This window comes from Bos taurus, chromosome 1 (genome assembly GCF_002263795.3).
Source record: "Bos taurus isolate L1 Dominette 01449 registration number 42190680 breed Hereford chromosome 1, ARS-UCD2.0, whole genome shotgun sequence".
Taxonomy (NCBI): Eukaryota; Metazoa; Chordata; class Mammalia; order Artiodactyla; family Bovidae; genus Bos; species Bos taurus.
This window is the reverse complement of record NC_037328.1, coordinates 62,553,128-62,577,718: the sequence shown is the minus strand read 5'-3', so window position 1 is coordinate 62,577,718 and position 24,591 is coordinate 62,553,128.

Here is a 24,591-nt window from a genome sequence, read left to right as displayed (position 1 = left end):
TCTTGGCATTACTAAATGGCACCACAAACCAATTATGATACGCTGTGTAGGAGCCATGCACTGACATTGCTTTCTAAAAGTAGGCCACTTCTTTTCTAATCGTTTTGAGAATTATGTATGCATCTATTATTCATAGTCTGGATATAGGAAAATACAGTGAGCCCTCCAGATCCAACAGTTCCAGATGTACAGATTCAACCAACTGTAAAGTGAAAATACTTGGAAAAAAATTCAAGAAAATTCCCAAAAGCAAAATTTGAACCTGTCATGCAGTGGCAATTATTTACATAGCACTTGCGTCGTATTTACAACTCTATGTAGCATTTACATTGCATCAGTATTGTAAATAATCTAGAGATAATTTAAAGAAGATGAGAGATATGCAAAGGTTATGTAAAAATACTCTGCCGTCCTAAATAGGGAGCTCAAGCATCCATGAACTTTAGTATCCACAGGTGTCCTGGAACCAACCCCACGGAAACGTAGGAAAAACTGTATTTACATTTTAATAGCACTTTACAAAGTACTTTCACTATCCTGCCTCACCTAAAGCTGCCCTTCCACTTGAATTGATCAATGCCATCAAGTGTTAATCAAGCTGGAAACATGGGCATCTCCTTTATTATTACCTCCCTTATACACCTATATCCAGCTTATCTCCAAGTGAAGTCAGTCCTGTCTTGAAGCAATTCTCCCACTTCTCTCTCTACCCTTGTCCACTGTTTTGGCTAAATGAGCTGTAATGTCTTGCCCTTCTTAATGCTACGACTTCTAACTGCTCTCCCTGCCTCCACCTCTACACGTGCCCATCATATCCATTTCTCTCTAAGCAGTCAGGGTATGCCAATTTGATTGTAATGCTTCCCTGTTTAAAACACATCCCTGGATCCCAATTGCTCTTAAAATATATTCTTAACTCCTTATCCTAGCCTTCCAAACCCTGTTTTATCCACCTTCCTTTTTTCTAGGTTTTTCTCTTCACTGCAACACTTGTACAGTCATGCAGATTTATGATTTTGAAGCATAATGTTGCCATACTACAAGTATGATAGTTGTTCAAACTAAAATATGCCAGATGTTTTCCCTTCTTTTTGCCTTTCATATACTCTTCCTTCCACCTGTTTATACTTCCTCTGGTTCATTTCAACGCATCATTCAGAAGGAGTCTAGACTGGAACATTCACCTTGGGAAGCCTTATCTGAATATAACATTCTTCTTTCTAGTCGGAATTAGATATCCTGTTTTTAGATACTTATGCAAATTAAACTTCACAGGCTTTTAATCATCTCATCTTTCTGTGTTCTCCCATTCTGTATAAACTCCATTAAGACATGGAACAAGCATCTTTTGATCACAAATGTATCTCAAGTGTACAGTGCAGATCAAATCAGTCGCTCAGTCGTGTCCAACTCTTTGCAACCCCATGAATCGCAGCACTCCAGGCCTCCCTGTCCATCACCAACTCCCGGAGTTCACTCAGACTCACGTTCATCGAGTCAGTGATGCCATCCAGCCATCTCATGCTCTGTCGTCCCCTTCTCCTCCTGCCCTCAATCCCTCCCAGCATCAGAGTCTTTTCCAATGAGTCGACTCTTCGCATGAGGTGGCCAAAGTACTGGAGTTTCAGCTTTAACATCATTCCTTCCAAAGAAATCGCAGGGCTGATCTCCTTCAGAATGGACTGGTTGGATCTCCTTGCAGTCAAGGGACTCTCAAGAGTCTTCTCCAACACCACAGTTTAAAAGCATCAATTCTTCGGCGCTCAGCTTTCTTCACAGTCCAACTCTCACATCCATACATGACCACAGGAAAAACATAGCCTTGACTAGATGAAACTTTGTTGGCAAAGTAATGTCTCTGCTTTTGAATATGCTATCTAGGTTGGTCATAACCTGCCTTCCAAGGAGTAAGAGTCTTTTAATTTCATGGCTGCAGTCACCATCTGTAGTGATTTTGGAGCCCAGAAAAATAAAGTCTGACACTGTTTCCACTGCTTCCCCATCTATTTCCCATGAAGTGGTGGGACCGGATGCCATGATCTTCATTTTCTGAATATTGAGCTTCAAGCCAACTTTTTCACTCTCCACTTTCACTTTCATCAAGAGGCTTTTGAGTTCCTCTTCACTTTCTGCCATAAGGGTGGTGTCATCTGCATATCTGAGGTTATTGATATTTCTCCTGGCAGTCTTGATTCCAGCTTGTGTTTCTTCCAGTCCAGCGTTTCTCATGATGTACTCTGCATATAAGTTAAATAAACAGGGTGACAATATACAGCCTTGATGAACTCCTTTTCCTATTTGGAACCAGTCTGTTGTTCCATGTCCAGTTCTAACTGTTGCTTCCTGGCCTGCATACAAATTTCTCAAGAGGCAGATCAGGTGTTCTGGTATTCCCATCTCTTGAAGAATTTTCCACAGTTTATTGTGATCCACACAGTCAAAGGCTTTGGCATAGTCAATCAAGCAGAAATAGATGTTTTTCTGGAACTGTCTTGCTTTTTCCATGATCCAGCAGATGTTGGCAATTTGATCTCTGGTTCCTCTGCCTTTTCTAAAACCAGCTTGAACCTAGCATATAGTTCAGTTCAGTCACTCAGCCGTGTCCAACTCTTTGCGACCCCATGAATCGCAGCACACCAGGCCTCCCTGTCCACCACCAGCTCCCGGAGTTCACTCAGACTCATGTCCATGGAGTCAGTGATGCCATCCAGCCATCTCATCCTCCGTCATCACCTTCTCCTCCTGCCCCCAATCCTTCCCAGCATCAGAGTCTTTTCCAATGAGTCAACTCTTTGCACGACGTGGCCAAAGTACTGGAATTTCAGCTTTAGCATCAGTCCTTCCAATCAACACCTAGGCCTGATCTCTTTTAGAATGGACTGTTGGATCTCCTTGCAGTCCAAGGGACTCTCAAGAGTCTTCTCCAGCACCACAGTTCAACAGCATCAATTCTTCAGTGCTCAGCCTTCTTCACAGTCCAACTCTCACATCCATACATGACCACAGGAAAAACATAGCCTTGACTAGACAAAACTTTGTTGGCAAAGTAATGTCTCTGGTTTTGAATATGCTATCTAGGTTGGTCATAACTTTCCTTCCAAGGAGTAAGCGTCTTTTAATTTCATGGCTGCAGTCACCATCTGCAGTGATTTTGGAGCCTCCCAAAGTAAAGTGTGACATCTATTTCCCATGAAGTGATGGGACCAGATGCCGTGATCTTCGTTTTCTGAATGTTGAGTTTTAAGCCAACTTTTTCACTCTCCTCTTTCACCTTTATCAAGAGGCTCTTTAGTTCCTCTTCACTTTCTGCCATAAGGGTGGTGTCATCTGCATATCTGAGGTTATTGATATTTCTCCCGGCAATCTTAAGACTTTAATAATAACAGTTGAATAAGGAATGTTTTTGTCGTGTTGCTAAGTCCTGTCTGACTCTTTTGTGACCCCATGGACTGTAACCCACCAGGCTCCTCTGTCCATGGAATTTCCCAGGCAATTATACTGGAGTGGGTTGCCATTTCCTTCTCCCAGGGATCTTCCCGAACCAGGTATCCCACTCACAACTCCTGCCTTGGCAGATGGGTTTTTTATCACTGAGCCACCAGAAAGACCTGAATAAGGAATAATTAACCTTTGAAAAGAATACAGTGAATTAAGTGTTTATTTCCATCATCTCATTTGGTTCTCTCAACAAATGGTGATGTTCCCTGTTTTTGATATCTACTGTGTATATGATGTCATCCTTGAAGGAGCTTGGGAGAAGGATTCAACAAGGCTCTGTGTGTACTCATTTGTAATTTCCTGTGTGCCTACAGTTATTTCAGAATGAAAAGTTTTAAAAAGTGGTAATGTCAATAGGCCAAATATGTCAATTTCCATTTACATTTGAGAAAACTAAGGGTTAGAGACTAAGGTCATTTGTGTAAATTCATAAACGCATGAAACAGACAGTTTCAAGTACAGTCACTCAGAGGTTTTTTTATCCTCTGGATCCTCTGGATCCTACTAGCACCAAGTACCTACTGTGTTTTGTCCTTGACATACGTATATTCTAGCCCGGAGTTTCTGTGTTTATTTGTGATTGTTTTCATAACCTACAGTTGAGCAATAGGAAACAGGGTGACATTCTTAGGTCTCTCCCGTAGAACCTAGATTCTCAGTCACCCTAGGCACTCAGCTCCCTCTGTCTTTCCTTTATTCTTACTTGGTTTCCTTTTACCTATTAATTAGTTCATTGTTTTATTCTCCAATGTTTATTGAAATTGGCCACAACCTAGTTCATGCTTTGTTAACGATGGGAAAAACAAGGAGTCCATTGCAGATTCTACTCTCTGGAGCTCATGTTGTAGTAGGTGCATTCAAGTGAAGGATCAAATATAGGACAGTGCTGTAACGTCTGTTTTGTCAATAAGCACAGTGAGCTAGGCACATAGAGGCAGCACTTCACGTGGGCTTGAAAGATGTATCAGTGCTTCTTAAAGGAGGTTATTTCTAATGCTTCTTAAAGGAGGTGGTTTCTAAACAGAACACTCAAGATTGAACATCCAGAGAGAACTGGGTCCATAGCAGGACTGGGCTGATAAGATCGAGTGGTGTGGGGTGAGAGCAGTTGAAAGAAGGGGGATCCTGTGCAACACCCTGAGACAAGGGAGAGCAGGATTAGGAAGAAACATCCAAGGAGCAGGTATACCTCTACTCAAAGGTCACTGACCCATGCCTTTCAGCTCTGAAAACACGATAGTCTCTCATTCTCCCACCTGAGACACCGGCAGAGCAAGATACTCGGGGAGGGTGGACCTCGTTGTTGCCTGTTGCCAAAGATTGGCATGCTCTTCTCCACTGCGTCTATGCGGTCTTTGACACCAGTACTGAGGCGCTGATGAGGAAATGTCTTCACTTTTCTTTCCTGGAATGTGAAGAGACTATGAAAATTTGGGAGGAAGAGGGTGGCAAGGAACAAACACAATCTTTCGATTTCAAAGAAATCTATTAAACTTTTTCTCCTGTTTTCTGTTTTTATTATGTTTAGGTAAGTGAAACCGATTTTTGCAACACAACTGTGATCACCAGACTGCCTCATGTATGGTGACTGTCTCGAACATTCCACACAGTGATATCTTCCATCACCTCTGATTCGTGAGTCTTAACTCTGAAGGGTTAAATAATTTATAAATAATCTAGGGTTGAGTAATCTTTAAATGACTGTATCTATATTGCCATATAATGCTTAACTGTACCCTTCTTTAAGGTAAGTGAACCTAATTCAGATCTCGATTTTATGCAGAGAAGCACTGACGGAAATATTATTTCCTTTCTAGCAATATCTTTAGTGGCTCTATTAAAGAACATTCTTCTCTCAAGAATTTTTCCTCGTTTGATTCACATTAAAAATTTGGGGGTGTCTCTCTTATCATTTGAGGCATAGCTCTCCGTATTGTTGCTACTTCTGTTTTGTCACTTTCCTCCATAAAAGATAATCTCAAAAGTATGGAATTGGTATGATTTTTGGTGTACTCTGGTGTCTAAAGTATTAAAATTCATGGCTTCTTTTCCATCGCATTATCCAAATCTGCTTGGAGGTTAGGGGTTTTAGGCTGGAAGAAAATGAGTTCTTAGCAGTGCAGTGGAGAGTAGGATTTAGTTGGCAAGATGGGAGATAAATAGTAAAAAGAGAGAAAAGAATAGTTGGGACTTATTAAATATTTGAACAGTGACTGCTCCTGGAAAATTGGCTGTGACTTCTCTTGGCCTCTGGCCTGGGCTTGTCCATTTTCTTGGTTTTTTATACTTAGCGATTCTTCAATTTCTTATTCTGCTTTCCAATTCAGTTTTCATTTTCTGCATTAGCCATGCTGTGTTTGACTATTTGCATTTACTGAGGATATCGCCAATGTTCCAGTGGACTGAATTGTGTGTATCTGGTATGTAATTCGGTACAGGCACCCCTACCTCTGCAGGGAGGCAACACACCTCCTTATTTTTAACAATTATCCTAGCTGATGGAGCTCGGCAAGCCAGCCCCTCTGCTCACTTGATGGGCACGGATTTTCTGAGCGGCTGCTGATTGCCTGTTTGAGTCCTGTCATCAATATCCAGGTGTGAAATTATTAATTACAAAGCACAATGGAATGGTCTTGCAGGAAAAGACTGAACAGCTTTCCTTGAAGGTCACTGTTGGAATTGGCCCTCTGTGATACATTATTATGAACTAAACATTTCATTTTGTTCCATTGTTAGTTGAGTGCTTCGTTCAGTGTTTTATTATTGTGTGTCAAAATGGGCCTTGCTATATATGGAAAAGGTAGGATGGTAGTATTGCTGTGCTTTATGTAGCTTTGAATTTCAGAAGTGGAAAGGACCAAAGCACCTCTGTCGTAAGAGTCAAAAAAAAAAAAGATAGATTAAATGGGCATAGTGGTAGTTACTTTCTGAAGTCAAGGTGAGTATGTTAAGAACAAAATTTCACAGATAATAAATGGTAGCGGATATAAAGAAATGATGATGCTGATAACGATCCTGGTGGCAGTGGTGATGGTAATGATGTTCTGAGCCTGGAAGTATCAATGCCAGAGCTTCTTTTAGGTACTTTTGTGTGTGTGTCTGTACCATTTCCCAGTACATGTAGACGACCACCTAACACATAATTTTCACTGCCAAGCTTGGTTTTGTTTTCGAAAGTATTATGCATAGTAATGATGGTTATATTATTAGGTTATTAGTCATAGGTTCTCAGTGGAAAAGATTCAGTTGTGATTTTATAATTATCAGACCTACCATGTCCTAATGAAGTAACTTCTGAAGTGTGACTACTGGACTCTCAGCTGGGCTCCTGTGGTTGCCACCTGGGCAGGTGAACCAATGAATGGGAAAAAAGGACAGGTCCAGAATGAAAATGATGAGGCCCTTCTAGCATTTACTTCTCCCCATTCTTCTAGAAAACAGTGACTTTCTTGTCAAGATTTATCTCCATATCTTTGCCATATTCTCACCTCCTCTGTTGGCAAGGATACTAATAGATAATAGCTAACATGTATCTTGTGCTTCTTCTGTGTCAAGCACCGTTCTAAGTTTTTTATATATGTTACTTCATTTCATCTTTACAGTAAGTATATCATTAAGGTACTGTTATCAATCTCATTTTTTAGATGAGAAACTTAATCATGGAAAATTTTTCATTTGTTCAAAATACTTGGTTTCCAGGTCTGTGTTCTAAACTATAAATGTTGATCACAAGACTGAGTGACTTAGAATTTCCTTACTTCTAAACTCACTTACTCGGTTGATACCAGTGTTATTATCAGCATAATAATTTCACTATCATTGTAAACCTCATCCTAAGCTTTATATCCCAGGTAAGATAAACACCTTATCTCATTCAACTTTCGCAAAAAAATAAAGACTCTATTGGTTTTTCCATTTTATAGTTGAAGAAACCAGTCAGAGGCATGACACAAGTCTGTATGTACAGCTGGAGAGGGGTAGTACCTGATTTGGAGACACGAAGGCCACACCTTTACCTACTGTGGCACACTAATCCTTAAGCAACATTGCATAGAATATCCTTCGTATGCTGTGACTACTCTGGTGGCATAGAAGGATGCAGTGGGAATTTCTGTGCTTCAGGAATGTGTTCTCTTTGTGGTCTCCCAGCTTGGTGTGATATGTATCCCTTTGTCGAATAGCTCTGTGAGAGAGCCTTGGTCCATGTATACAGGACCATAATGACAATAGGCAGTCAGTAGATTGTATGTAATTGCTGATCATTCGATTATGCTGAGCAAGCTTCTTTTGAGTGACTGGATAGCGCTATTCATTTCATTATGTAATTCAGTGTTGTGCAGGTCTGTGCTAGGATGTATCTGTCATTTGGGTGTATCTCCAGCATGTTATGGTTCCTCTGACAGTCCAGAATGGGAGAGAAGCAAAGACCATGTGAAGAAAGATTCCCTTTTTCAGTATCACCCAAGAGAACTTATAAATCCTCATTACTTCCTTTCTTTTGATTATTTTTTCTATGTGTAAACTTTCAAAGCAACTGAATTTGGATTCAAAAGATACACTTCCACAAAATACTATTTTTTAGTTAGTGTCTGGACACCTGTAAACTGAATCCTTTGAGTAGAAAGTTTTGATACTTCTTAAAACAAAACAAAACAAAACAACTCTGCTGGTTAATTTACACATTTGTTGGAATGAGTTTATAAAATCATTTCTCAAAGCGGTTTGTGTCAGGTCATGGAGAATGAGATCATGAAGGTCTGGTTTCTGGGGAAGTTTGGGAGCAAGGGCCCTGCTGGAAAGGAAAGGAGGAAAGAGGACTAAATGGTGAGGTAGGAGGCATTTTGCCTACTACACAGTTTCCCTGGGGCCAAGTCTGTGTGCATTGTTTTTGTCATGCTTTCTGTCTTTTTGAGTAAGGGAAAAGGTTTCTGGTAATAATGATCTGCTCTCAGAAAGTATATGTATGATGAAATTGCCCGCCTCAGGCTACCTGTATTGATTGCTTTCGGGAAAACGTGTGATGAGCTGGGAATGCATCTTGGCATTACATTATGCTGTTTTTTTCCAAACTCAGTTTATTTTTCTCAGTTCTCCTGGCTTTCTAGAGGTCAGGGTAGGGGTGGAAGTATAGTAGAACTGATAATAAGGTAGATGGATGTATGTGTTTCCATAGTTTTAAGACTGAAAGTAAAATCCTTCAACCGATGATGTAAAAGTGCTTTTAAAACTTCATAGTAGTACACACATATTGGTTACTTCTATGGGTTTTATCATTTCCTCTAATACTAGAGACTGAAGGAAGTCCATAGAAACCATACTTATAGTCATGTGTAGAAATGTTCTACCTGCGTTTGGAGATGTTTGATATGTGGCAGTTTTAATGACTGGAAGAGAAAGGGATTCTCATTTGTCTTGTATTTTTATGAAGTGGAATAATGATAAAGTGATCACACATAGATACATATTTTGTAAAACTAACGCACTGATCTAAACATAGTCAACTGATTTTTTTTTTGAAGGACTCATTATGCACAAGCACATGAATTTTCCCCTAATACCAAAGTGATTAATACCTGATACTCTGTTGAGGGATTATAAATTTTCTTTAATCTTCACTTATGAAATGTGTTGGGTGTTCTCCAGTTAGTCAGTATCCTTCAAGTTGAGATGGAGAATTGAACCTAGAGTTTCAGATGTTGTCTGGCCAGGGCAACTCAAATTTACACAATGAAAAACTGCTCCAGAAACAAATAACAGGTATTGTGTCTGATCCCTAGAGGAAGATACTTTTTTCACCATACCTCAAGCTGCTGCTGCTGCTGCTGCTGCTGCTAAGTCACTTCAGTTGTGTACGACTCTGTGCGACCCCATAGACGAAGCCCACTAGGCTCCCCCGTCCCTGGGATTCTCCAGGCAAGAACACTGGAGTGGGTTGCCATTTCCTTCTCCAATGCATGAAAGCAAAAAGTGAAAGTGAAGACGCTCAGTCCTGCCCGACTCTTAGCGACCCCATGGACTGCAGCCTACCAGGCTCCTCCGTCCATGGGATTTTCCAGGCAAGAGTACTGGAGTGGGGTGCCATTGCCTTCTCCTAGGCTGTAGAAAATAGTTGTCATGGTTGATGTGTACTTGTGCACTGCAGTTAGATAGTCTCTCTTAGTATCCTGCTCCTCCACTTACCAACTCAGTGACTTGGGGAAAAATCACTTTACCTCTTTACTGTGGAGATTAAGAAAATAATTCATAGAAATCACTCAGAATAGTCTCTGGTCAGTAGTAAGTGCTCAAGAAATACTCTTGTAATTAAGATCCAAGCAGGATTCTAGAAGAGATTCTCACATACCTTTTAGGGTCTTTTTGATCATCACTGTTAGCACCAATGCCATCATCATTCTATAGGAAAAGTAGCTCCTCTGGGGCCTTTCTGCTTCTGACAGTGGAGATGGCTCTACAGATTAATTATGGAGCTTTGCTTCTGCCAGGCGCCACATTTTTAACATTCATATTTCTTCCTGAAGGAAAAAGAAATATTTTTGACTTGAGTTTTTAAACTATAATATTTAACTGCTGGTTTGCACAATTAATCAAGTGTTTTCATAATCTGGTTACTCTCTTGGACTTGTAGAATTTCAAATTAGGGAGGCTAGAATTGTAAATTACTTTTGCCTATCCAAGCTGGTCCATATGTGTTAAGGGAAGCAGAAAAAAATAGAGGAATAACTTAGACTGTGAAAGGGAAAAAATTCCACAGTTCAGAATTTCTTCAGTTATTTGGTTACTTTGAATTTAAGATTGAATATGAGTGATTTACCTTCACAGATGCATATTGTACAATACAGAATCGAATTTATGAGGATCACAGGTCATTTGAACTCAGATTTATGTCTTGTTGAGCCCTTCATCTCATGCTGGAATCTTCATCTAGTGGTCATCTAACCTGTGTTGGGATGCCTCCCTCATTCCCAAGAGAATCTTCATTCTTTCTTTGGATGAGTCCATTAGAAAGCGCTTTCTTCTTAAGACCCATGTTCTCTCTTCCGGTAATGTTCATCTTTAGTCCTTCTCTTCAATCACAGGGCCATCAACCCAGGCTTTAAAGTTATATTTTAAAACATCAAATATACGTATCCCTGTCATTCTTACTATGATGTGTTTCATATTCACCAAACGATTTGACTAATTTCACCAGTTCTCAATATATCATGTAATTAACCCCTTGGAGTTTTACCTGCTAATCCTAAACAGCTAAAGAGCTGAGTGACCCTACTCCTCAGAGAATGCAGTCTTAGCATTGTCATGGGGGGCATAGGGCAGACATATTGCTTCAAGTCCCCAGTAGCCTTCTGATTCAATTTTTATAGGGCCAAGTTATCTCAGGACAAATAACTACGGATGTTGCCTTTTTCAGAAAAGTACACAGGACTATACTTCTTTGGAAATCAGTTTTATTTCTTGACTTAACATAGTTACCTTTTATTTTCTTGAGAAAGCTTTTCCCTGAAGAGCCTCTGGTTTGAACATTGATTTCAGATTACAAAAACAAAAACGAAGGAGAAGAAGAGAGAGGCAAGTGAATAAGGGAGCAGAGGGGAAGAAGTAATTCAAACTTCTTTGATGGAGAACTGACCTAAATCTGTAACTCAGAGAGTAAAACGATTTAAGCAAAAGAACCTCCTTGATTTTCAGTAGTAACTTGGGCTCTTTATACATGGTGAGTATTTTCTAAGGGCTTTATATAAATTCACTCTCCTAGTCCTCCCTAAGGGAGAAGGCAATGGCAACCCACTCCAGTACTCTTGCCTGGAAAATCCCATGGGCGGAGGAGCCTGGTAGGCTGCAGTCCATGGGGTCTCGAAGAGTCAGACACGACTGAGCGACTTCACTTTCACTTTTCACTTTCATGCATTGGAGAAGGAAATGGCAACCCACTCCAGTGTTCTTGCCTGGAGAATCCCAGGGACGGGGGAGCCTGGTGGGCTGCCGTCTATGGGTCGCACAGAGTCGGACACGACTGAAGCGACTTAGCAGCAGCAGCAGTCCTCCCTAAAACCATTTGAAGTAGGTTAATCATCTTCATTACTGTAATTGAGGCAATGGAGATAGGCAGAAATCAAGTAAGTCACTTTAAAATCTCTCAGCTACAAAATATTGGAGTTGGGATTTCATCCCAGGGAGTGTTGTTCCAAAGACTGTAGTTTTTAACATCACCCCCACCAACAACAATGGCTAATATTTTTTGATCACTGCCTAAGTATCAGCCACTCTTCTAAATATTTTGCCTCAAAAAAACTCCCTGAAACTGAGCATTATTATTATTATTGCCTACAGGTAAAGAAACAGAGAAACACGTATGTTAAATCACTTCCCACACTAACACATCTAGTTATTGGTCGACCTAGGATTTGAATCCAGCCTTGGCACACTATGCTGGAGAGAGAAATCTGAGCCAAGACCCTCAGGATGAGTGCGTGTTCTAGTGGATAAAAAGACTCACCATAAGCAGTCAGCATATACAGTACTCAGAAATGGTTTAAGAATACTCAGTGATATATTCATGAGTAGATATTATTGTAGTGCAATCTGGTTACACAAGTGCATACAGGATGCTGAGTAGTGTGTCTGAGAAAGGAGGGCATAAGTGTTCTCGTAGTAAGTTTACATGGAAGACACGTGTAGCAAGCAATTGGAAAAAATTAAGGAAGATAGAGAAGGTTTGAAGAGCCATCACTTACCTAGTCAAGCTGCCTTAAGAAGATGATGATAGTAACGGAACTGGGGCAGTGCAGAAGTATCTAATTCAGCGTGAACTTGAATCAGTACAGGATCAGGAATCCTGAGAAACTGTCTGCCCAGACATTCTCAGAGTGTTCACTTTCTTCCCCTTACATCTTTCTTTCCTCTGCCAATTTTTGGTGTTATTTTTATCCCACTTTGATCTTGGGAATTGTAGTCAGAGACTCAGCAACAGTATAGAAGAAAGTCTCTCCTCCTCTCCATCTCCCTCAATCCTAGTCTTTTTTTTTTTTTTTTTTTTCTGACATGACTCCGTGGTTACCCAAATACTCAGTCTCCCAGATTTCCCTGAAGAAAGAGGGGATTTACTATGTCCAAGTCTTTGCATAGTCAGTTTTGCATTGGATCTGCTGATTATAATGTAACTTCTGCATCAACTGCCCTCCACTTTCTTTTAACCCTTTCTGTCCTTCATCTTTGAACATGCTTCACCTGTGAAACTCAAGCCAGACTTCTTCTTTGGGTCCACTCTTCATTTAATTAGCTGTGCCTTAAGTTCTCACACCTTTTTAAGAATGGATTTCACAAAAATAAAATTGATGTAATAATCTCAAAGGGAAGTCCTTTGTATTGAAAGAAAATTACCTTTGTGAAAATATGTCAAGGATGTTGTCATGCTAGAATTTGGGAAATGCTGAATTGATATCCCTATAGGTGTGCTGAGATGCCTGTAACCTTTTACAATCATTATAAAATAACCTCTTAGCAAAAGCTGTTTCTTAAGGATTTGTGGTTGTACCTGGCCTAGTCATATCATTGTTTCTACAGCTTAAAGCAAAGAGGTCATAGTCTCATAGATTATGAGTGTTTGGGAGCTGTTGAGATCATTAAGTCTTTGTTTTCTTTTCACATGACTTGAGGGCCATGTGCCATCTTACATAGGTTACCTAAAGCTAGTTATTTCTCATTTTTATTTAACAAGTGTTTATCCTTACTATATGTCAGCCCCTGTGTTAGGTCTAGGGTTTGCAAAGAAGACTAAAGTGGCATCTTTGCCCTTGGGTATTTGCTAGCTCAACTTGACTCCTACTGCCTGCCTGCCTCGTGGATATTATTATTCACTGCATCTCATTGCCTCTCATACCTGAGCCCAGACTTACCAACCAGGTGAGGCCCAGAGAACCCATGCATCAGAGGAAAGGGTGATGAAAAATTACTGAGTGCCTATTATGTGTAGGCTTTTTACGTGCTGTATCAGTTTTTATTATCAAGGAAACCTTTTGAGTAGATATGGCTTTCAATAATTTACAATGAGACAGCTACCCAAGAGAGGTTTGTCTAAGGTTTCTCCTAGGCAGCCTTAGGACTGTTCCCAAGATTTGTTTGTCCTGATATTTTGTTGCATCTAGACGCCTTGAAAAGAGGGTAATATAGAGATCTAATAAACCTAGTAGAGGCTGAGCCAACTTGGTTTACATTATGTATAATCTTTATGTTTACATAATTATCCTTTGTCTTAACCTCCTTATCTTTCACTTGCTGCTCTACCTAAGTCTTTACAAAGCTTGTTTGTTTGTTTGTTTGTTTGTTTAATCAGTAGGTAGGTTGATGCGTTTCAGTTCACATTTTACTCTTTAGCAAAAAACAATGTGAACCATTCTCCCTACATAGTTAACTTCCTTCCTTATCACTCTGTCTTCTTTCCATCTTGTAATGTTTAGCGCACTCATTGCAATCTGAAATGATCTCATATAATTGTTTGTCTGTTTCCCCCAAAAGAATGTAAGTTCTTGAAAGCAGAGAACGTGACTGATATAAACAGATGTATTCCTAACACGTAGCATAATATCTCACAGAGAATATGCCCTCAGTAAAATTGTTGGAGAAATGAATGTATTTTCAGATAAAATTAACATTATTACTCATTTTTTATTAGAATATCACATTATCTTTGAAAATTCTTGACATTCTTGTTCTCATATTGTTAGGTGTATGTTTCTCAAGAGTTGTGCAGTGTTTCATAGTTTTTAGAAATAAAAAAAATAGTAATTTTATATTGTGCAAGACATAATTATTTAGGAGACATATAAGCCTGAGGCAGAATAAAAATTCCTGTGCGTAGCAGATTGCCATCTTTTAAGAATTCACCTTTATACATTTATCTTAGGATGATGAATCTTCCACGTTTGAGAAATGGCATTTACTTAAGGTGACCAGGCTAATCAGAAAAATTATGTACTCAGTTTCTGGTAAGTAAATGGCAACCTGGATGCAATTCTCCTTTGTGGTCAGCAGGGGTCTCAAAAACCTTTTTACCCACCAAATGTCTTTTAGAAGTTATTTATGGATAGATACTTTGTTATTGTTAACAAAATGGCACACACATACTCTAAAATATAAATGTAATTCAAAAAGTCTCTCTTTTAAAATGATACATTGTGGGCTTTTTTCTTATTAGCATTAATAACTTATGTTGTGTTTACCTAACTCTAAATTGGTAAGCCTATCTTAACAAATATCATCAGAAAGCATCATGTGGGAATAGTACCGATTTATTTGTGTTTCTAATTGGATTGACAATTTCAAAGTTCTTAATATATCTCTTGTCTTTAAACATGTCCGAGGAATTGCATGAAATGACTAGGATTGGTATGAAAACAGCCTGCAACTGTTCAGTCTGTCTCTTTCTGAATTATTCAGTGACTTGTTTGGGAGTAGCTATTGTGCTTGTCTTTTAGAAAATGTCCTCTGCTTAGCTGAGCTAAGATTTGTCAGGCACAGTACCAGCCTCCCTGCCACGCATAATTGCAGTCCTGAATTCAGCAAGGGTAGCAGAGGCTCCAGCAGCATATGAACCTCTGCTCCACTGTATCCTGCTAGTTGGTGCATTTCCAAACTTCTCTCCATTCCATAGCAAGTAAGAAAGAAAAATCTACCCCACAGACCATTCCTTTCTAGGATTTATTTGCCCTAAAGCATCCATGTATGTTTGCTTGTCATTCACAGTGCTTGACACCCTTTCTTCAAGTTGCTTGATTTTCACCCCTATAACCAATAGGCATGCAATGATCATTATAAACGTTAGCATCTCCAAAGCACATTTATACATTTACTTCCGTAAGTTTTGTGATAAGACATTGTCCCAAATGAAGTGTTGATTGTTGTTGTATCCCAATTGTACTACACTTATCTCTGTATTGTTGGGTAGAAAGATGGATAGACATTTGCGTTGATGTAGGTAGAAACCAGCACAACATTGTAAAGCAACTTTCCTCTAATTAAATAATAAATTTAAAAAACTTATAAAACCAATTAGATTTAAGATGAAAAAAGATGGATAGATGAATAGATGGGTAAGCGGATGGATAGATAAATAAATATATATATAATATGTTTATAATGTGTGAGGGACATATATGCATACTATATAAATAATATACATTATATACACACATATACTACATGTTACTATATATACACACATATATATTTATACAAATGCATACTATATATACTCTATATTTCTATATTTATCAATTTGTCCATTGATATGATAAAGTCTAGGGATACTATGAATTGATTATTAACTAGGGAGACAGTGTCTCCCTCTGTGTTGACCACTAAACTAAGTGAAGAAGGTTAAAAAAACCAACCTTTAACCCTTATCATTTAAGTAAGTGTGTAGAGCTAGAATATGAGAATCGTGTAAGCACTTAAAAATGACATGTATCGATAATAAATTCGGACAATGTGTAAAGCGCATACGTGCTGAGAAAAAAGAAATGGCAGCACCATAGTACTAAGGTGGGATTCCTAATGGAAGATATCCCAAAAAAAGAGTGCTATGAGCCCAAATTTGAAGCAGTGAGTTAGTCGCAGGTTGTCTCAGAAGGAGAATGTTTCTGTTGAGAAAGAAAGAAGAAAAAGCAGGACCTGCAGGGACGAGGTTGGAAGCAAGCCTGAAGGATGTGAGAGAGCCTTAGCTTGCATTCCTATCTTGGGTCTCCTAACCTTTCTCATCCTTGACAGGATATGGGTTCAGACTGTGACTTAGACTCTCATGAAGAATGAATGAGTCAAGAAGCACTGACTGAAAACTCATTACCAGTTCATTCATTCATTTATGCATTTACCCAGCTGCTCTCTCCCTTGCCCACTACACTTAAGGTATACCTCAGACTCTTTTCCTTCCTAGGGCTCTTACACATGCTCTTCTTTTCATGTAAATGTTTTTGTGTTTCTTCACATGATGGATGCACTTTTCTTTCTCAGGTCCTAATTGTTTTAATTCAACAAAGTGACTTTTCGTCACCACATTTTGTCACTACACCCTGAATATTTCTCAGAAACCTCATAATTTACAATTATTTTATGCATTTGTTCACCTACTTATTATTTATCTTTCCTAGAATTTGCAAATCTATGAAAGCTGGAGTAACATCTGTTCCCCTCACCACTGTGTGCTCATGGCCCAAGACAGTGCCTGGCACATAGTATGTACTCAATAAATATTGCTGTGGATGACTGTGTGTCTGGATGGGAAAAAACATTGAGAGCAAATATGAAGAAATTCAAATTAGAAAAGTATTTTTACAAGAGTCCAATATGAAAATTGAATCTAGATTTACTGTAGCCATGACTTGAAACATAACAGTTTCAAGTGCTTATATATTTAGAAACTGGGTTCTGTATTGAAAATATACATGGGTTGTAGATATATTTTAAGTATAAACTTATACAGATATTTACTGGGGCATGACTCCATATTTCCCAGAAGTGCAACTTCCAAAAAGAAAAAAAAAGATATATGCTATAGTATTTAAAGGCTCTTGGGGATATTGGAACCAATTTTAGAATGCCTTTGTCTTACAAGATTAATATTCTCATCTTTATAATGCTCTTTCTAACGTATAACATTTGTCATCATTGGCAGCAATATCAGCATCATGAATATTTATTAATTACTCTACAAGGAGTTGTATAGTATGGTTTAGAAGTAATCCCTGCCTGTGTGGAACCTTGCAAGCTATAACAAATGACGTTTGTATGGGTGACAAGGTGAATTTCTATGAACCAGCAAATGTCCATCAACAATTAACATACTAGTAGATTATGCCTGTGTCGACACTTCCAGTCTCAATAGATGTTTTCCCTCATTATCCAATGGTTGTTATTGAGTGATTAGTGCTATCCTGTGTATCAGAGTAGTTGTTTGTTGAGGCAAGTAAAGTTGTAAATTAAGTATGTGCTTCCTTCCTTCTTTGTTCCCAAGAATAATTTCTGTTTTTTATTCCTGTGCTGAAGAGAACATGAGTTCCATCAGGACAGGGAATTGGCTTATTGGGTTTATAGCTCCATCTCCATCTTGCAGCATCTTGCAAGTTAGGGTTCAATATGTATGTGTTAAACAATGAAAAACGTTCATATTTTTCCACTAAATAATGAGTGCCTACCATGTGCAGACTAATACGCTAGATGCTTTACGTATATTGTTGACTCTTGAACAACATGGATTTGAAGTGTGCAGGTCCACTAAAATGTGAATTATTTTTTCCCATAAATATTACTGTACTACTACATGATCTGAGGTTGGTTGAATTCATAGATAAGAACTGTAGATACGGAAGGACCATGGATAACGAGAGCCAGTCATAAGTTAAAAGTGGATTTTCAATGCCCTTAACACGTTATTCAAGGGTTCATCATATTATCTTATTTAATCCTCACCACACATCTCCAGTTTTGTGATGTTACTGTCCCATCTTACAAATAAGTAGACTGAGTTTTAATAAGTTCATCTTGCCTGTGAGTAAACACCCAGTCAATGATGGAGAGAGTGTTAAGCTTCAGGATACTTTTTTTTTTTTTTACTTTACAATATTGTATTGGTTTTTCCATACATCAACCTTACTGACAGTATTAGAACAAGAGACATTTAGAAGTTGACACAATACAGATTCATACATGACAGAGGCTTACTTTGTTGATATTCTATAGTAAGTAAGAGAAAGATAAAGTTCAATAATGTCTCCTAAAACTGTCCAGAAAGGCAAAATGAACCATTTTGTCAAATCCTAGACCTATGGATTACAAATAAACTGCATCATGTAATTCCAAATAAACTTTTATTGGAGAAGAGGAGCATGGTGCTTGGCAGAATATTAGCTATGAAGATACAAGACTAAATGGATTCCCAGTTCTATTTCTTTACAACTGTATAGCTTGGTTTCTCTGTGTCTCGGTTTCCTCACCTATAAAAATGGAGATTAACTGTGACTGATAAACACTTCATTTTCAGTGTATTATTTATCACAGAGGCTGGTATACATTAAATGCTGAATATATGTTAAATACTATCATGATTCATTCTATTTCCAAAATAAGGAAGACATGACAAATGTCCTCCAATTTCCATGAATAAACATCTATTTCAAACCTCACAGGATGTTTTTTGAAGATGCTGTGTCTGTCTCTATGTCTCTGTCTATGACGATGTGGATAGCCTGGAGTTATAACAGATTTTCAATGATGAATGCTTTAGTTAGACCAATAAAATTGTCTTTCCCGTCTTATGTTGAAAGTACTTGATTGTGTGCTTTTTGCAGAGAATGTGTTATATATTCCATTCACAGTAAATTAGTCAGGAGGTTTAGAGCTGCCAGTTGGGCCAGCAAAGAACAGTTTATTACTTCAGAAAAAACAGCCCACAAAAATATTTCAATCACTGCTAGTCATTTTTGTCTATAAACAGCCTAGAACTCTGCCCTCCTTTGTCACAAGTGACACCAGCACACCAGGGGCATTTCCAGCAGTTTTAATCACAATAAAATCTCCTTTAATGAAAACCCAGTATGCATATTTCACTCATATAAAATTGTCACAGCATCATACATTTTAAGATGGAGAACAGTCGTCAGAATCCTACCATTTTAATAAATGGAATCTTCTTATTTATTCTTCCACTCTGCCTTTTTGATTAATATTAAATCATAAACATTTTTTTCATGTAGTTACTTCTTCATAAAGACTCTTTCAGTTGGTTATATGTGTTGATAATTTGCTTATTTAATCAATCCCCTTTGAAAGATAGACATATTACTTCTCTTTTCTTTTTCATTAATTCCATTATTAAAAATCTCCCTTGTAAGCATATTTATATTTACTTATATATGTATATATGCATATATATGTGTGTATGTGTGTGTGTATATATATATATATATATACTTCACACACACACACACATATATATCCTTCTTATAAGGTGAATTTATGAATGTGGTCTGACTTGATGAAAAGTTTGAAAACTTTTATAACACCTGAACTATGAAGCCAAATCTTCTAAAGTGTTGTCCCAGTTTGTCTGCTACAGTTTATGAAAATACCATATTTAAAATTGCTTTCTGTAATTGAGTTATTATCCTCTCATAAATATCAGCTGATATCTCAGCGTGGTGTGGGCTCTATAATACATATGCACTGAGATGTTGGGTTCATGATGTTCAATAACTCAATTGTAACTGTTCTTGTATAAAAGAATTTTTCCAATTAGCCTTTGCTCCTTTAGCTATTGATATCTTTATTTTATTCATATGAATGGAACATTTACATAATATAAACCTTAAAATTTTAATATTTTCTGTTAATTTTCCTATCTTCCATTTTATATTGCAATTTTCCTTTATTAGAAGTTATTTTTTACATAGAAAAATAGATTGACTTCTTCCTTTTAGATTTCTTTTAAAGTCTTAGAAATTTCAGTTTCTCTACAAACCTGCTAAGTATTATATGTATACTCGGCTACATTTTTTTACCTAAAGAAATTATTTGGGTATATGGTATAAAATGAGTATCTTCTTTTTCAAATGAAGTGCTAAACCCTTTTCTTAGCATCATTTATTTAATTACATTTCCCTAAACATTGTTTCATGATGCTTACTTTGTCATATATTATATGCTTATATATAATTGGATCTCTTTACAGGCCTTCTAAAAACAGGATTTGACCTATATAAAATTATGATGACCGAACATAGCTCTGAGATGTTGATTGAATGCTTCTACATTGTATCTTCTCTATGGCAGGTTGTTAACGTTTGAATGCTTTATAGAACTGAATTCTTAGAAAAGACGTTGGTGAGTGCATTGGAAACCTTTTAAAATGGCTGTAATTAGCTACTCTGGGAGAATATTATAGGTTTTGATGGGCCCCTCAGTGGCAGTTCCACTGGCCTATCCTATTGACTGACAAAAGATTGTAGGGGAATATTTAATGTTGTTTTAATTAACAACTCCTAGAAGAAAATGTCAATTATCTTCTATTAGCCTGAGGCCTTATCTTTCCAAAATTTTCCCTCACCCCCTTTCAGATGGTACATAGAAAATTATTTCTTTTATTCCCCCATAGATATCCATCATCTTTTGCAAGTGAGATGAATGTTTAGCTTTTGCATCCTCAGTTAATGATGATTTTAAGTCTAGGCAAAAAAAGAAAGATATGATACTGCCTTCAAAATATCTACCTGGCAGTGATAGGAATTTAATTTTGGATATCTGTTCTCGGAAGATGAAACAGAATAGTATGACAGTCACAGAACACAATCAAATGTGTGTAAATGTGTTTGCCTTGGAAAGGAACCGTGACCAAAGTTATCCACAGGAGCAACCCACAGGAAGTGGTCTTTTAGATGCCGAATGTCAGACCTGAGACTGGAGAAGGGTAGGGTTCTAGATGCTATTTCCTGACACATGGAAACCTGGAAAGAAACAGACTTTGCCTGTCATTCTTATTTCTGTACTTACTGTGAGTGGCTTTGGGCAAATAATCTAACTTCTCTTAGCCTCATTTCATGTAACAACAGTAGGACTCACCTCATAGAATTGTCACAATTAAAACTGGAGCTCTTAACTAATTTTCTGTCATATGACTCAGTGAATGGTGACTTTAGTCATCACTGGCCATGTCGTTTTAAGGTCTAAATGCAGAGAAAATCAGGAGGATATTTCAAATAGAGACATCATTATCTCTGGACTTTTGCTCTTGCTGATATCCCTGCTTATATTGGGGAAATTATTCAGGTGTTGCAGAGTTTTTAAAAAAAGTTCTTAAATTGAGGAACTTTAAAATTTAATGCAGCATTTATAAACACATTTTTCTGTTTTCTTATTGTCAGAGAGTATGTCACTGGTTAGGAGGAAAATGCCAGCCTACAAGTTATCAGGCTCATTTATGTAACAAGGCCATTCAGATACTATAGTTCCCTGGGTTGGCCCATGGCTCATCTTTGAGAGTCGAGTCGTCACCTTCCTACTTTTCTTAAACTTCTGCAACTTCAGATGCTTATCAGCTGACAAAGGATTCCTCAGTATGGAAAACAAATAATCTTTTACTTAAAAGTCAGAAAGAGGTTAGATGCTTAGGAACCTCAAACAATCACACTTTAAGAGTTCTAAGAGGGCTTTTTAGCAACAGGAAAGCAAAAATTTTAATTGGGCAAATGAGCAACTAAAGAATGTGAGGGAAATTATTTAGTACATTTTAGAAATGCAAATAAATTGCATCCCTCTAATAACAGTTAACACTGTATACCTATGTTATAATAATAATAACTATAATAATAATAATAATTTACTGTACCTCCAGTACTGATGGAAGAACTTTATATATTAACCACCTTATATATCAAAACTGGGAGGGAGGTACTATCTTTAACTCTTCCTTACTGACAAGATGTTTACCAAGGGGAAACCTGAATTTTACCTCAGCAATCTGACCTCAGAATAACTTCTCTTAACCCATAAATTTCCTGTCTCTCTACATTAATGTAGGTTCCACTCTTAGTAAACAAGGCCTTTGGGTCTAAACAAACTTGAGGCAGTTAGGCTGCTGTCTTGCCCAGATTTCTCCACATCTTTAACTGGGATTATTCTGCCCCTTCTCAGGGGCAGAACAGATTTGTCCAGATTTATAAAGTAGACGCCATTATCTATTCTTAAATTTCACATGTATCTTTACACTATTCCATGTTACCCAATGCCTCAGTGGTAAAGAATCTTCCTGCAGTGCAGGAGATGCAAGTTCGATACCTGGGTTGAGGAGATCCCCTGGAGGAGAAAATGGCAACCCACTCCAGTATTCTTGCCTGAAAAATCCTGTAGACATAGAAGCCTGGCAGGCTACAGTCCATGGGGTCACAAAGAGTCAGACACAACTCAATGATTGAGCACATTATCCTGGCCTTCCTCAACATTTCCCAGCGTGTCCTCAAAAAACTTGCAGGAATTATTCTGTTTGGTTACAGATTTTTTGAATGTCACTCTCCTTTATTCCTAAGACTTTGGAGTGGGCCATCCCCGCCACGGTAACCAGGGGCACTGATATAATCTCGGCTGCTGTTCCTTTCCTTTTGTTGTTTATTTGGTGCCACAGCTGGTTTACTGTGACCAGTGTTTTGTGAGAGCAATGACTTCCACGTATCACAGCTGCTCTTGAGGTCATCTTTAGAAGTTGGTTGGCACAGACTGTGAAAGAGAAAAGAGAGGCCTGAAGGGCAAACCGAAAGGAGAAAGGAGGTAAGGGACATGGAGGAGAGAAGGCAGGTGAGGAGGGAGGAACCATCAAAGGCACAGGGTGGCATCCGGTCTGCTCTGCAGATCACGTGTCCCAGGGAGTTTTCCCTGGAACACATAGCTTGGCTGACTTTTGGAGAGAGAAATGATACGAAGTCAAAGGGAGAAATGTAGATGGGAAGGTGAGTGTGATAAGCTGAAAGTGACTGTGTTGAATAAATACCTTTTTAAAAAATTGACTTGATTTCACATGAGGATCTTAAGTTGAAAAGCTCTGTTTGCTTTCTCCTTCCCTGCACGAGGCCAGTTTTATAACAAGGCCAGATAAAAAGTTGGTATTTGCAAAGTGTCTTTGAGCCTCTCCCCCTCTGATAGGGACTTAAGGAGGTGTTGGGTTTAAGGGACTGACCCCAGAGCATCAGTCTCATTATGCCCTGCTTCGTTCAGATCCCTGACAGCTCCTCTCTCTCCTTGAGCCTCAGTGAGGTGAGTAATGCCGAGCTTTCATATAGCTGCATGCTCTTGTTAGGTTAAAGAACTAACTTCTAAGAATTTTTGGTAAATTCTTAAGGAAAAAAAAAAAAAGCTATGCTTACAGTACCATGGTACAGATTGCTTTTCACCAGACCACTTATAACCAGTAAAGAATCATTGAGTGATAGAGAAATTGCTGTCTAACCACTTTTTAGCAGTTGCTGGGACACTCAGAGACTAGTGACGCTATAATTAGGTCCATGGGTGATATAGTCTCAGACTGGGTTGTAAATGATAACCAGATGCCTGCCTATGCTATGATAAAGGGAAAGTATTGTAAAGAGAGGAAGGGGTGTATGTAGTCATCACACCATCATGTTAGTAATAAAAAACATATTACAATAGAACAGAAGGAGTGTAGTAGTAGTCATCCTAGTACCAGCACCAGAAGCCAGACACAAGGGTAGGCTTTTATTTTTAACTGTCACTTTAATTAAAACAAGAAAATTGAGAATCAGAAATTTGAGTAATTTGCCTTAGCTCATTCTGTATTTTAATTAGTTAGAAATAATTTACACTATTTATGCCTGACACCAAAGTCCATTTCCACCCTGCCTCTTCCTCACAAAGTCTACATGGTTCGCATAAAAGGTTCAGTAGCACAGTAAAGAAGGAACGAAGGGATGACTCAACTGATGCTTAAAGAATGCTTGTCTTCAAAGGCCTTAGCTGCTTCCCTGGTGTCTCAGACAGTGAAGACTCTGCCTGCGATGCGGGAAACCCAGGTTCAGTCCCTGGGTCTGGAAGGTACACTGGAGAAGGGAATGGCTACCCACTCCAGTATTCTTGCCTGGGAAACCCAATAAACAGAGGAGCCCAGTGGGCTACAGTCATGGGGTCACAAAAAGTCAGACACGACAGAACAACGAACACTTTCACTTTTCACGGACTATGTAATCATAGTCACTATCGTAGTCATTCTTGTCCAAAGGTGGACAGACCTCAGAGAGCCCATCTTATCCTTCTGACTCTGGTTGCAGCTGTAGTGTTTGCAAAGAAGCATGCATAGGCGTGATACGTCAGTACATCTGGGAAGTAGTGTGGCCAACCAAGTCATTCCTTGACAAAAAGAAATAAGTAATTATTTCATGAAAAAAAAATCCAAATATGCCCCAGTTCTTTCTGCAGCCCTTCCAGATCTCAAGGGGAAACCATGTTTAGTCTCATATTGAAATAAGGGAACATTCAGCCTTCAGTGGTTTATATTTCTCATCATCTGCTATAATGTAGAGGGTTAGGGACAAAGGCAGGAGGATC